Here is a 10,579-nt window from a genome sequence, read left to right as displayed (position 1 = left end):
AAGAAAAATGCTGTCATTTTCGTTTTAAATGGTATTTTTTGGGGGTCGAATAAGACGCGAGCCACGCGTCATGGAAAGAACAGACCTTGTTTTAAAGAACAGATTCAAAAAATGATGGTGTTTGCTGAGAGGAGGGCTCAATGTTAACTCACGATGCCGAACTGGACTATCGCAATTGTCAATTATCTAATTTTAAGAATCAGTACACAATAGCCGAGTACAAAGGAGCAGTAAGAAAAACATTCAGGTGAGTCGAGTCGAGATCTCTTACCTAGCGAGAAACAATGAAATTAAATGGTAAATGGTTATTGTGTTCGACTTAAGCTAATAGTGGATGTCTGTTGACTGTCTTTAAGTTGTATTTTGGTACGGAAATTTCCTACCAAAGTCTCTGAAAATTCTGAGGACTGTTAAATTTTCGAAAAGCGAACCGGCATTCAACTAAGAAATTCGAAAAAAAATTTGCCTACAACATAAAATGGAACGGAAATCCACGGGGAGAAACTCGACAAAATTTGGGCATACCAAGCTCTGGAAATTATGAAAAATGCTGTTCCACTCGGTCTGGAAATTCAAACCAAAATTGTGGATGTAGTGGAAAGCACCGTCCATCAAAATGCATCTATACAACCGACACTCCCGGGGAGGGGGGGGGGGGTACTCCCTTACATGAGCTATATAGGTATGTGTGGTTCCAAAGGGTATAGTTTTTGAGCCGTTTCGGTCATAAATAGGATATTGATTTAAGCTGATTTTGGCCATTTTGGTCAAAAATTGGGTGTGGTTTTGCACTCTAGCCTTGATATGGGTATGTTTTAAGAAGAAGCCACTTTTTCACCATTATCGAAAAGAAAATTAACAAAAGCCCTTCACAAATTATGTTTACAGTAATTTAACATTGGTCTAAACTAGGAAACTAATTAATACGCAGGTCTGAAACAGGGTTTTAAGTTAAGGGTCAGGCCATAAATACGGTTTCGAATTTTTGGTCAGGTCATAAATAGGGTAGTGAATACTGCACAATTTGGTCATAAATAGGGTAAGGGTTTTGGGAAGCGGGCCGCACACCCCTACCCAATTTTTCTGGGAGTACCCCCCTCCCCTTCCGAGGGCGACACTTTTAGAAGTAGAGAATTATTAGTATAACTTGTCAGAATCAGCAGAGGCCGCTTTTTCCTAATGTCTGAGGTAAGATGAATTTTTTGCTTATACAATAATCCCAAATTACCACAATTACCACAAAGTCTGAGAACGTGCATTCTTGTTTCCGTCTCCCCGCGTTGTTGTCAAATCCCAGTAATAGGGACCAGGATTGCAGTGTTGGTTATTCTTACTGGCGTGACGGTATCTGTGATTTGTTATTTATATCTGAGACTCGTATTCAGGAAGTGCTGTGCAGCTCAAATCGTGAGCCGCAATGTTTACTGCCTGTCGTGTAGCTTACATAACTCAAATAATGTACTAGCTGTAAGGTACACAACAAAATTCAATTAAAGTAGCACTCATGAGATAAAGCTTGCGTAATCGCCTGATTCCAAAACCCTAAAACCCAGTGGGAAAAATTGGAAACGAATTCCCCAACCAAGTGCAAGTACATCAACCTCGGCGGGTTAGAGGTAATTAAAGCATTCACAGACCTTCAGATATAAACTGGTGCTAATAAAATTTCAAACTAGAACTGGAGCTGAGATCCATGCTTAACAACTTTCTAACCAACCTTACAACAAAAGACTCAGTAAATCAGTCTTAAACGACACACGTGCATTTCATACCAACAGAAAAAATAGTTACTTTCTCTTTCACTGTCACGAACAGTTTCGTTCCTCCGAATGGCAAATTCATTACATGTAATTCCCAGTTATAAGGCTTTATTTACCGTTTTTATTATTATTATTATTATTATTATTATTATCATTATTTTTTTGATAAAAAGCAGCATGTTTGGTAATCTAAATGCCTCGCATTTAAGTTCTCTATGTTGCTACATATTATACTCGATTTGTTCTTGGTAGTTTCGAAATGACCTCTTCACACTTTGTAAGTAGGCTACTGGTCAGCTTCCTGTCAATTGCAGTACAGCATGCATGGTAGGCTTTTGCAGAACACTGTGGAACAGATACGCAAAAGTAACTACGTTACTCGGATGTCCGTATTAAGCCGGTTCTCAGAACAGACTACCGAACACGTTTTATCGATGTGTAAATACTTGTAAATAATAACTTTATTTCACAGTGCCGATGTATTTAGCTTAACGGAGGTAATTGAGGACGCTCTAAATTGCAATTTATTGTAACAGAAAATATGGCAAAAGATATTGAGTACAAAATCTATCTTATCTAAAATTATATACCTAAAAATTTACTGAATTAAAATCTACTTCCAAAGTATCTATTTAATCTATGTAACTGAAGAACAAATATACAAATGTCTCGCATTGTATTTAAAGTCCCCTTATCAAGCGCAAGAGCGTCGATACTCATTTATTATAGTAAGTTGAGTGAAATTAAAGGCTTTCATTTTCTAACAGATTAATTGGTACATAATTATGGAAATCTTCTGTGCGTAAATAACCAGTGTCTATAAAACGAGGTTAACTTCGTATACGAACTTGTCACTTGAGATACAGAAAAATGTCTGTTGTCGTTATTAACCTGTCTCCTTATCTTATCTCCTTGTCATTATCACTGACAGCAGCGAAAAACAACTTAGTTGAGGTTTGACTGAACTTCAGAGTTCGCGTGGTTTTGGAAAGCGCAGTAATTCAACGACTCTGTCACTTGACGTGGTTAGCAATGTTTGAAACAAAAAACACCAGTGAAAGAAAGAGCAAAAATAATTCAATGTTACAAGCAAACACAGACAACAAAGCAGCAAGACGAATAACGAAATAAAAACAAAACAAAACAAAGGAAACAAGGAAGCAAACATTAAAACAAGATAACAAATACGAAAACTAGGAAACAGACATCAAAACAAGCAGACGAACAAACAAGCAAAGTAACAAACATAAACAAACAAACAAACACGAAAACTAGAAAACACGAAAAAAAGATATTACCAACAAACAAGCCAACTCGAAACCAAATTGTGAAATCAATTAACAATCAAAGTAACTAGCAACTGTCTATCCTTATTTGGTTTTGTTTTTGTTTTTGTTTTTCAGAGTGACTCCAGCTTGTGCGCTTACCTTTGTGGTGTACGAAAACATAATTCACGCTCTAATGCCGTCCAGTTAGCATCGTGGGAATTTAACGATGCTCTTTATACCTCAAATGTTCCAACTGCACCCTTGGTTTGAGGGAAATTAAAGGATTTAGTTGGAAGCGGCCATCGTTCAGGAAAAATCTAGAAATGGACGCATAATTTTTTTTACCACAGTCTTAATCACAGGCAGCCCAAGCTCTCTCTATGAGCCACACAAGCAACACGATATGGCATCGAATTATAACGGTTTATATGGGATTTTGTACAAGATATCCATGGGGTAGTTAAAAGTCAAAATTCTCAATAATCATGGCTTACCTTATTCCATACAAGTGTTTTTTGCTCCTGGTGTGGTTATTTTACCGATTTCACTTGATTTAAGCGACTTTTTGAATTTCGGTTTTCCCTTCATAAAGAGAGGACAAGGCGAAACACCTCAGCCAGAACAGCCTGCCGAACGAAGTCAAAAATCAGGTCCCAGGCTATAATGTACCCACGGCCACAAATCCACCGTAGAGTTCAAGGGCAAAGGTTGAGCTTTCATTTCAATTCTCTAGCCACACAATCGCAGCCCTGCGAGCGACGCCAGACGACTCTTCGTGTCTCCAGTGAAACGATAAAACGATGATAGAGATCCGCGTCCATTTCATCCACGACACGTGGACCGTTGAAATCGGCTTGGTAGTCTCGTCATGTTGGGAAACCAAGACTCGCGGGGGTACTAGACCGCAACTTGTCAATCAAACTTCTTGTGACATCCAGGGTCCTCTCATTTCACTTTCCCTCGTTTCACTGTCCTGATTGAGGTGTATTGCTTCGTCCTCTCTTTATGAAGGGAAAAGCGGAATTCAAAAAAGTCCCTTAAATCAAGTTAAATCGGCAAAATAACCACACCAGGAGCAAACAACACATGTATGGAATAGGGTAAGCCATTTTTATTGAGAATTTTCACTTTTAACGACCTCCATGGATATCTTGTAGAGAATCCCATATAAACTCTTACAATTCGATGCCATATTGTTGCTAGTGTGGTTCGTAGAGAGAGCTTCGGTTGCTTGTGTTTTAATATTAAAGAACAGCTACAAATGAGTTTTTTTTCTTACAATGGATGAGAAAAGGGGTGTAAAACTCTCAAGGGACATTGTAATGGAGCTGGTATTTCGTCCGGTTTGATGTACCAACAAGCTGTATTGCTTCATGCATGATCTTATTGGCCGTTACTTGGTTACATGGTTGATTGGTATGGTCGACTCAGGCTGAATGTTATCAATCTTGAATGATCTTTGGAATGCCTCTAAATTAGTCTTATTAGTAAAGTGTTGTATCTGATGTACTTCATTCCGCGCGACATGACTCGAGTGTGGAGTCACGTGTACTATAGTACTACAGTTGTATAACAAGAATACAGCTTGTAATAAAAAAGAATAAAATCCATTAAAAAAAATTCCTGCGCAGCTTGCACTCTCCACTTCCAAAACGGAAGAACGAAAGAGATCGAGCAAACAAACAAAAAATCCAGCTGTGAAGAAGATATTTTGACCGAAAATTGTGAACCTGGTGATCCTCAACCCCCTATGATTTCTACAACATGAAACAATCTATGTAGAAATACTTGTTCGCCGTAAGCCACACTCGAACTGAGCCTGCAAAGGTCCAGCATTGAGGCATCATCCCATAATATAATATTGTCTTTGATAAACTTATTTTCGTTTGGGTGGTTTGTTTTCCCATCACGGACCACGTGATATTCTTTAGAGAATTTTTCTTTTATACATGTAAAAATTATTTATTCACACACACGGGACAATTTGAAAGGAAGAATTCTCAGGAGTGTCATCACATGGTCTGAAATGGGGCAACAAACCGCCCAGTCGAAAAAGGTCTAATGCTAAGCAAATTCCTTCTCTAGTTCCATTTGCTTGTTTTTCGGGTACCCGGGCCTGTTAGTAATCGCAAAGAAAAAAAGACCAATGAAAGTAAACGTATACAGGTGTCACTCAATGTCTAGGTTTTTCAGTAATGGCATTTGTAACTGGATTAGTCAGCGCTGCAGTAACGGAAGGGACAATTTCCTAGGTTATATAACTCGTAGATGTAGTAGGAGCTGCAGTTCTTTACTTGAATGGGGAAGAATATGTCACAACAGGCAGACTTATAAATACAGACGTTTCTTGTGACTTTACCCTCAGCCACTGTAGGATGACTACCATTCAACCAGATAGGATAGGCTGCATCACAACGGTTCGTCGGCAGACATATGGTCACCATTTTTGTGCCTGCAGCTCCTTGGAAGCGATACCAACCATTGAGGTTGTCGTCACATTTTTCCTCTTGATCTTGTTTTACGTAGTCATGTTTTCTTTCTGCATCGGACAGATTTTGGTAATTTTGCCAGTGACATAAATCAACTAAAGGAAATACACAAATGTGTAAATAAGTATGTGATAAACAGAAAAACATTGGAACAATTACGAAAAAGTGACACAATGAAATACGTAATTAAGAATTGATTCATGCTTTAGCGTGCATAATAGGGTTGCTCGATGCGTAGTCAAGAGAAACTTTAGCGTATTTAATGCTCTCCGATTTTTCGTTTAACGTATGAAATACATAAAAGAACTAAATTTCCATTGGTGTAAATCACGTGAAATAGGAAGAGGTGTACTAATAGATCATGTTCGTATTCTCGGTATTGGACTGAAACTGCAACCATTGAAAAATTGCGTTGGAAAATAGTCATAACCGTAATATCTACAGTACGAGTGTCGGCACCCCCATTCCCCCTGGCCTTTCAATGTTGGAAAATGGTATAATGCAAACTTGTGTTGGACTTAAGTGTTATGTCAACATTACACATGGGGTAGGGAGGGGCAAAACGCGAAAAGAATGACGATTTCTAACGCTTGTGACCATGGTTGTAGCTTGGAAAGGAGGCTCGTGTGGGGGAATATCATCAAAAGGAGACTAAAGTCATTTGCATTTGAAAATACTCCCCGCATTAGCCGCAGTCGCAAGCTACAATCATGGACAAAAGTCTTGGGACAAATTTGCACTTTTGGCGCTTTTGCTCATACGCCAGAGGCGAATACAACTTCACCTGCCTAACCTCGCCCCCCACCTCCCATACAATGTTGAAAACTAGTACCTGCAATTTCACCCGATTTTCAACTTTCTGTCGGGTGAGGAGGGGGGACAGGAACGAGTTTCTAAAGGATATAGCAGCGTTTTTGTTTTTTTTTCAAATTTCAATTCTAAAACACAGATAATTCGTTATATTACATAAGTGTCCCAAGGACTTTTGTCCACGATTGTAGTTCCAGTCCAACACCGAGAATACGAAAATGGCCAATTGAGGTGTGTCTTACACACAATGGGGGATGGAGCGGATAGCAACTCCTTACGGACAGGTTGTAACTAATTTTAAGTAACGAAGGATACTCTGTTATGAGCCAAATTATATTGTACCTTCACAGGTTGCACCGTTCTTTACGAATCCATCTTTGCACTGGCAATAGTACGATCCATGCGTATTACTGCACACAGAGTTATCAACGGCAGCACATGGGTTCTGTGCATCACACTCATTGATATCTGATAGATAGAATGTGATTTAATAGTTATATTTTTATGATATCTTCTTGCGTTTCCACCCCAAGGGTTTATGAAACCGACTCTGTGTGTTCAGCATTGTGAGTCATGCTGTGCTTTATTTTACTCTCTCGTACCGGCCTGACCGTAGTGCAAGGGAGGAGTGGGTGTACAGAAGCACCCTCTGGGTTTTCGTTGTAGTAAGACATGGAAAGTTCATTTTACGTATAATGAGATCTCTTGGCTTGCTTAAACATTCGTACAAGATAAGTTGTTGTTTTTTTTCTGTTGTTATGACGTCATATGACGTCATTTAGCCGGCCATGTTGGATCCACTAACTTGGATTTCAAAATTATTTTCTCAGAAATATCACACAAACTGCGGTGACAAACATGACAATAAAACGCATGTTGGAAAACAGAATTCATTCAACTTGGCGTTTCCTATGTTTCGACATACATCTTCAGAAGTGAACGTTTAGAAGAGGAGTAATTAACAACTGAATTTTAGATAAGTAATTGACAATAACAATGACAGAAGCTGGAAAACTTTGCATGTTAAAAGTGCAAACTAATAACGACAAAGTGTTTCGCTGCCAACATTATCATTTAGGGAAGGTTTTAGCTCCCTAATTAGAAGAGTTTCCTTTATCTTGGAATGTGTATCTGACAGATCTTTTGCCAATATCTCAAAGTGGTCCCATTTTAAGTTGTGACCAGTTCACGTGACGTGATTGACAGATGCGGAAACAACGAAACGTGAGCGTGCGGATGAGGTTTACTTTGTATTCCTTAGGTGAGAAGGAGTCCCATTTTGTGTACAGGCCGGTAAAGGTCTTCTTTCGGCAAGCAGATGTTGACAAAGTATGACCGTGGCGTTTGATGAGGATATCCAGGAAAGGGATTGTACTGTTCTCTTCAAATTCAACGGTGAATTTGATAATTGCGTGACGACAGTTATAGTGTAGAAACTGAGTTGCTATGTTTTACTGTCGAACGAGGTGAAGGTATCGTCAACGTATCGAAACCGAATGGAAGGGCAAGCGTTGTTGTTGAGAAACCTTTTCTCTTCAAAATGGCACATAAAGATATTGGCCAAAACAGGACCTAAAGGAAAGCCCTTTGCCACACCATCAATTTGGCGTTTTATTGTCATGTTTGTCACCACAGTTTGTATGTTATTTCTTATTGAGCTAAGATGGCCAAAGAAAAGGAGTACTTTCTCAGAAGGTCGGTAAAAAATCGTAAGTTGTGGGAAAATTAGTCCAAAATAATAATGATATTGAAATGATACTAATTCTGCAATGTTGTCGAAGAAAACAAGAAAAAGGGAATTTTGTTAAACACGACCCAACAGGCCATTTCAGAATTACCTTTTGCGTCTTTCTCAAAGGGAGTCTTGGTGCCCAGCCTTTCGCATGCAAATTAAATTCGTTTTCATCTGAACGGTTTTGTACCAGGCCTCGTTTTTGTCCAATTTGGAAATGGCCCATTTGACCAAAACCTCTCTATTTAGCTTGACCTGAATATCTCTGGTAATGTCAAATGGTGTGAAAAAAAAAGGAGAACAAACCAAAATTTTGAAAAAAGGATGAATGAATTGACACTGAAATAATTCTAAAGAAAATCCAAAGGCCAAAAGTTGAAGGCCTTTTGATAAATATTAGTACTTCTTTCAGCGCAGTTTGTCACACGATGCCGTCTAAATAAAATAAGTACAGTTCATAGTAAGTAACCTGGTGATCCAGGAAAGTCTTTGCCACCAAGTAACCTATAACTTGTCGCCATTACGGTAGACTGTGAACGCACACGTATTTTCGACTGTCGACTAAACCAGAATCGTTGGTCGCCAAGGATGAAATTTTAGCCTCATTGGCGACCGTACCGGTCGCAATTTCAAGCCTTTTAACAATGTATCTAATTAAATTTTGTGGGTGGACAATAAATTGGTGTTGCTGAAAATTAGTGTTCGGACATCATGTACGATCATAATGTGGAATTGGCCGGACATATTTAAAATGTGGTCGGACAATGTCCGATGACCGACTGTTATTTCCAGCCCTGAGTGACTTGTTCGGTATCTAAACTTTCGGTGTCATTTAGTGAGTGAAGTAGCCGGCGATTTTCGTCAGAGTAAGCGGCCATAATCGCCGGCAACTAATGACAGCCCTGATTTCAACGTTCAACATCACATTATACACTGTTCACCATTTGTTGAACAGCAGCTGCAACATTCGTTAATTGCTCAACAAATGTTGAACCATGTATCATTGGCTTAAAGTATGCTATACACAGACATGAAACAAACCTGCGCAATTTTGTCCATCTCCAGTGTATCCGTCTTTACAAGAGCAGTTGTACCCTCCCTTGGTGTTGTTGCAGCTGGCGTTCACGTGGCATTTGTGAGAACCTCTATCGCATTCATTAATATCTAAAGTTAAGGTAAAACATGTTTCATAGGATCCGCTGGATCGGAGTAGCAACTAAGTTCCCTTAATTCGTCAGATTACCTCTAAAAATTATAAAATTTGGAGTATCAGTTAAACTTGGTTGTAAGAGCCAATGTAACTGTGAATTTTAACGAGCAGCTGTCTCTAAGTGATCGAGAATTAGTCTGGGGAAAAGACCGAAAAATTCGTTTATTGAAGAGAGTCAAAAATCATGGTGAACTAATTTTCTAGAAATATGCGAGTTTTAACGTCAACATGTAAAGAACGAGATGTTCAAACTTTCAGCTTCTACCACAGAATGTTTGATGTTCAACGAAATTTACGCTAAATGATAGTTACAACACAAGGTTATGTTAGGAGTAGCATAGTTACCATTCTCACAGTGTTCGCCCTCGAACCCAGTAGTACACGAACATCGATATCCTTTCTGTGTAAAACCAGACTGACAAGTTGAGTTGTTCTCGCACTTCCGTCCGATCTTTCCGCACTTGTTCTGAAACGCAGAAAAGGAAAATAGTTGCTTCTAATTAATCTAATGCTCTCTCGTTGTTAGAATAAATATATGAACAACTGTTCAAGATATAGGTTTATTTCACAATTGGAATTGAAAGTCTGTCAGCCGACTTTTAGCAGACTCAACCCGGAAGTTAGAAAGGTAATGTATGCACAAATATTAAATTTTTTGTAGAGAGCCTATACAGTGCCCTATACCCTTAGTATAAATTGGCTTATTAAACAAGTGAAGGCGAAAAGTTAAAAAAAAATAAATTAAAAAATGATAGTCACTTACTTCGGCGCCACGATAGTAGTAAAGCTGATTGTCTTTCAGATCCCCGTCGTGCTCCAAGTGAGTGGAGTTATTCAGCTCACATTCATGTGTTCCACTCTCATGATCTTTGTTCTTGATATTAAGACTGACACAGTTTGCATCCAGGTAGCAACGGTATTCACACTCGTCCAAGTCCTTGACAATCATGGTTTTTACCCAGTGGTTCACTAAACGTTTCTCAGCATAGAAATAGTGGGCTGGAAAGTACAGCTAACGTCCTCCATCTGAAAAAATATAAGCATGTTTATTTAAAGAGCTTTTAATAAAAAAAAAAAAAAAGAAAGAAATTCTGAAATAAGTACATAGTGTCTCTTACAAACATGCAGTATATCTTTATTTCGATTTACTCCCAACGCACAAGATTAATTTTTTTTTTGCCAGACCTTTGTATAAACAAATCGGTGAAACTATAATTTCTAACCACTTCGTTATCGTTCTCATACCAAATAAGGAATAACTTCCTTAAAGGGGAGCCAAGAGTGTAGTCCCAATTTTCTTGTTGGCTTCC

The 10,579-nt window shown here is 38.7% G+C and overlaps 1 long non-coding RNA gene across 1 annotated transcript; it reads right to left on the bottom strand.

Moving 5' to 3' along the window:
- Positions 1–6,428: 6,428 nt before the first annotated feature.
- LOC149104536 (uncharacterized) lies at positions 6,429–9,294 on the bottom strand. Its single transcript, XR_016201312.1, has 2 exons — positions 9,101–9,294; positions 6,429–6,795 (listed from the first exon to the last, which is right to left on the bottom strand). It is a non-coding gene; the product is annotated as an uncharacterized LOC149104536 (long non-coding RNA).
- Positions 9,295–10,579: the final 1,285 nt, after the last annotated feature.

The sequence above is a fragment of the Orbicella faveolata genome, unplaced genomic scaffold (genome assembly GCF_042242905.1).
Source record: "Orbicella faveolata isolate gen_17 unplaced genomic scaffold, um_ofav_v1 contig_34, whole genome shotgun sequence".
Lineage (NCBI taxonomy): Eukaryota > Metazoa > Cnidaria > Anthozoa > Scleractinia > Merulinidae > Orbicella > Orbicella faveolata.
Note: the sequence above shows the minus strand (reverse complement) of the source record. Positions and strands in the feature narration are given on the sequence as shown.